Here is a 4,530-nt window from a genome sequence, read left to right as displayed (position 1 = left end):
GCTGTTTTTTTCACCTCCGTGCCCAAACGTCTTTATTTGGGCTTCCGAAAGCGAATGATGGCAGGAAACAGTGGTTGCGATTTATTTTTTAACTCTGTCCCTGAGCATTATAACCCCAATTTGTGTGCTGTGCATTTTACTGAGGACAGCTTCCACAACATGAGGGAGTAAAGTGCCTGCCGGATTCGCCAAAAAGCTTTTGTTGAAAGACGGAGCAAGGGGCGTGGCAGTACTGAAACACCGTTTAAGCTGTTCGCCAATCACAACGCACTGGGACAGCTAAACAATCACAACTCATTTTGTTTTTTTCGGAAGGCGGACCTTCATCAAATCCGGAACTAATCGAGCCGTTTGTGCCAGGATGGGGAGAAAGGTATTTTAATAATGTAAATTATGTGAAAAATAATGCGTTTTTCGAACCACCAAGCATGAGAGCATTCATCTACTCTGTGTCTCTCCGCATCACTGTAGCGCTATTTTGGAGAATATGCGCTGATAGCAAGCAGCGTACGCTATTCTGTGTCATTTTCTAGAGGGACATCTTTCACCGTTGCACTCGCGACTCACACAAAATAGCGGCATGTTTAGAAGGCCATGTAAAATTAATGCAGGTTCAACTGTGAAAAAACATATCTCGAGACTTATGGCAGGGGTTTTTCCCCATCCCACTGCAACTTGTGTTTTTAAATGAAAAATGTATTCTGTGTGATTGGCTTTCGGCTTTTATATTAAACTATGAATACATACATGATGCTGTTTTACTCGCGACTCACACAAAATAGCGGCATGTTTAGAAGGCCATGTAAAATTAATGCAGGTTCAACTGTGAAAAAACATATCTCGAGACTTATGGCAGGGGGTTTTCCCCATCCCACTGCAACTTGTGTTTTTAAATGAAAAATGTATTCTGTGTGATTGGCTTTCGGCTTTTATATTAAACTATGCATACATACATGATGCTGTTTTGTTTATAGTTGTTTAAGCAACTTAATGAATTATAATTGGTTTATAAACATTATAAACATGCACTTTTTTTTCCCAGATAGTCATTTTTTCTTGATTTAAATAAACGTGCATTAGTAATATTTTGCTCGATGCGCCCTCTTGTGGCCTCAGGAAAGAAGCCAAAAGCTTTTCTTCACCCTAACTGAAATTATGCATTTTAAATTCGAATTTTGATAATATTTAAGCACAAAATTATTTCTTGCAATGGCAAACCATGTGTCCCCAGACGCGTTTGAGAACTTGCAAGTGCCTTGGTGGAAAAGTGGGGTAATAGCTCACAGCGAGAACTGGCAAATCTCCATGTCCATGAGGATGTGATGCACTGTAGTGCTTAAAGCAGCCTGTGGCTACACAAGATACTTACTGTAACTTTTGAAATTGACAGCCCTCTCGGTTCAGGGACTCATCCCATTTGTTCAAACGTCATTAAAAATGCTGTTTGACTTTGTAAGAACATTTACCTGTTAAGATATTTAACGGAAATAACAGCAGCTGAAAGGACTTTTTAGGATTTATATGCACACTATGACAACTGGAGAAACATCCACTAGTGAGGTCAATGTACAATCAACCTGTAGAGGACACAGAAACTAGTTACCCATGATTTTTGCATAACCAGCCTGCGATCACGCCTTGACCCAAGCGGTTGTAATCAGTACAAAGTAAGAGCTCTTAAAATAATTTAAACTTTGAAACTGATTACATAACCACAGAGAGAACACCAAACAAAGAAAACCAAAGATAATGCAAATGTGCCAACAACAGAATTCTACAAGTCAAAGATATTGAACTACCAGTAGACAAGTGTTTCTTCCCCACCTCCCCCCTTTTCCTAGAAGACATCATACACCTAACATTAAATATTACTACATCAGTAGACCACACTAAAGCCCTTACTGATTTAGAGAACCGAAAAAGAACCCAGCAAACACAAACAACAAGTTTGTTAATGTGATATTTATTGTTTAAAAAAAAAAATTCATGACTTCTATGACTTCACTTGCTGCACCAGCCTCAACATGCCTGGTGAGAAGCGTTTATTTTGAGTAGTCTGAGAGCGCAGTGGTGCTGTATCCTGAAGGTCCGGCTGCAACACATACTCATAGCTTGAAGCAAGTTGTACATTACTGGGTTGCTCTAGGGGTTGGGAACCAAAACTGGAAAGAGACACATAACTTGACTGCTCTGGCATAGAAGGGAGCTGGAATCCAGGCTGAAGAGACACAGATTGGCCACTGGGCTGGGACACAGACTGGTAGTTGGTTTGTGATGACTGCAGGCCACTAGTTTGTGGCACAGACTGGTAGTGAGCTTGTGCTGACTGGTAGTTGATTTGTGCTGACTACAGGCCACTGGGTTGAGAGACCGGCTGGTATCGGGTCAGTCCTAGTTTTTGGCCGCTAGGCTGTTGCATAGACTGGTAGATGGTTTGTGCAGACCGCAGGCCACTAGTTTGTGGCACAGACTGGTAGTGAGCTTGTGCTGACTGGTAGTTGATTTTTTGCTGAATGCAGGCCACTGGGTTGAGAGACCGGCTGGTATCGGGTCAGTCCTGGTTTTTGGCCACTAGGCTGTTGCATAGACTGGTAGTGAGCTTGTGATGTCTGCAAGCCACTGGGTTGAGAGACAGGCTGGTATCGGGTCAGTCCTGGTTTTTGGCCACTAGGCTGTTGCATGGACTGGTAGCTGGCTTGTGCGGACTGTGGGCCACTGGGTTGGGACACAGATTGGTAGCTGGCTTGTGCTGACTGCAGGCTGCTGGGTTGAGAGACCAGCTGGTATCGGGTCAGTCCTAGTTTTTGGCCAGTAGGCTGTTGCATAGACTGGTAGCTGGTTTGTGCTGACTGCAATCGACTGAGATGGGATAGAGCCTGGTACCTGGTTTGTGCTGACTGTGGGCCACTGGGTTGAGACACAGGCTGGTATCGGGTCAGTCCTGGTTTTTGGCCACTAGGCTGTTGCATAGACTGGTAGCTGGTTTGTGCTGACTGCAGGCCACTAGGTTGGGGCAATGACTGGTAGCTGGTTTGTGCTGACTGCAGGCCACTAGGTTGGGGCAATGACTGGTAGCTGGTTTGTGCTGACTGCAATCGACTGAGATGGGACAGAGCCTGGTATCTGGCTTGTGCTGACTGCAGGCCACTAGGTAAGGGCACAGACTGGTAGCTGGTTTGTGCTGACTTTGGGCCACTAGGTTGGGACACCGATTGGTAGCTGGCTTGTGCCGACTGCAGGCTGCTAGGTTGAGAGACAGGCTGGTATCGGTTCAGTCCTTGAGAGACAGGCTGGTATCGGGTCAGTCCTGGTTTTCGGCCACTAGGCTGTTGCATAGACTGGTAGCTGGTTTGTGCAGACTGCAGTTGACTGAGATGGGGAAGAGCCTGGTACTTGGTTTGTGCGGACTGTGGGCCACTGGGTTGGGACACAGATTGGTAGCTGGCTTGTGCTGACTGCAGGCTGCTGGGTTGAGAGACAGGCTGGTATCGGGTCAGTCCTGATTTTTGGCCACTAGTCTGTTGCATAGACTGGTAGCTGGCTTGTGCTGACTGCAGGCCACTAGGTTGGGGCAAAGACTGGTAGCTGGTTTGTGCTGACTGCAGGCCACTAGGTTGGGACACAGATTGGTAGCTGGCTTGTGCTGACTGCAGGCTGCTGTGTTGAGAGACAGGCTGGTATCGGGTCAGTCCTCGTTTTTGGCCACTAGACTGTTGCATAGACTGGTAGCTGGTTTATGCGGACTGCAGGCCACTAGTTTGTGGCACAGACTGGTAGTGAGCTTGTGCTGACTGGTAGTTGATTTTTTGCTGAATGCAGGCCACTGGGTTGAGAGACCGGCTGGTATCGGGTCAGTCCTGGTTTTTGGCCACTAGGCTGTTGCACAGATTGGTAGCTGGTTTGTGCTGACTGCAGGCTACTGGATTGAGAGACAGGCTGGTATCGGGTCAGTCCTGGTTTTTGGCCACTAGGCTGTTGCACAGATTGGTAGCTGGTTTGTGCTGACTGCAGGCTACTGGATTGAGAGACAGGCTGGTATCGGGTCAGTCCTGGTTTTTGGCCACTAGGCTGTTGCATAGACTGGTAGTGAACTTGTGATGTCTGCAGGCCACTGGGTTGAGAGACAGGCTGGTATCGGGTCAGTCCTGGTTTTTGGCCACTAGGCTGTTGCATAGACTGGTAGTGAGCTTGTGATGTCTGCAGGCCACTGGGTTGAGAGACAGGCTGGTATCGGGTCAGTCCTGGTTTTTGGCCACTAGGCTGTTGCATAGACTGGTAGCTGGTTTGTGCTGACTGCAGGCCACTAGGTTGGGGCATAGACTGGTAGCTGGTTTGTGCAGACTGCAGTTGACTGAGATGGGGAAGAGCCTGGTACTTGGTTTGTGCGGACTGTGGGCCACTGGGTTGGGACACAGATTGGTAGCTGGCTTGTGCTGACTGCAGGCTGCTGGGTTGAGAGACCAGCTGGTATCGGGTCAGTCCTAGTTTTTGGCCAGTAGGCTGTTGCATAGACTGGTAGCTGGTTTGTGC

The 4,530-nt window shown here is 47.3% G+C and overlaps 2 long non-coding RNA genes across 2 annotated transcripts in view; one reads left to right on the top strand and one right to left on the bottom strand.

Annotated features, from left to right (window-relative positions):
• LOC107689482 (uncharacterized) overlaps positions 1-3,277 on the top strand; it is an 8,464-nt gene extending 5,187 nt beyond the window's left edge. The window contains exons 2-4 of the long non-coding RNA XR_001634342.1: positions 2,062-2,263; positions 2,836-3,055; positions 3,248-3,277. This is a non-coding gene — a long non-coding RNA (uncharacterized LOC107689482). The remainder of the gene's footprint in view (positions 1-2,061; positions 2,264-2,835; positions 3,056-3,247) is intronic.
• On the bottom strand, positions 269-2,759 carry LOC107689484 (uncharacterized). Its single transcript, XR_001634343.1, has 3 exons — positions 2,686-2,759; positions 1,889-1,897; positions 269-279 (listed from the first exon to the last, which is right to left on the bottom strand). It is a non-coding gene; the product is annotated as an uncharacterized LOC107689484 (long non-coding RNA).
• Positions 3,278-4,530: the final 1,253 nt, after the last annotated feature.

This window comes from Sinocyclocheilus anshuiensis, unplaced genomic scaffold (genome assembly GCF_001515605.1).
Source record: "Sinocyclocheilus anshuiensis isolate Anshui unplaced genomic scaffold, SAMN03320099.WGS_v1.1 scaffold1199, whole genome shotgun sequence".
Taxonomy (NCBI): domain Eukaryota; kingdom Metazoa; phylum Chordata; class Actinopteri; order Cypriniformes; family Cyprinidae; genus Sinocyclocheilus; species Sinocyclocheilus anshuiensis.
Note: the sequence above shows the minus strand (reverse complement) of the source record. Positions and strands in the feature narration are given on the sequence as shown.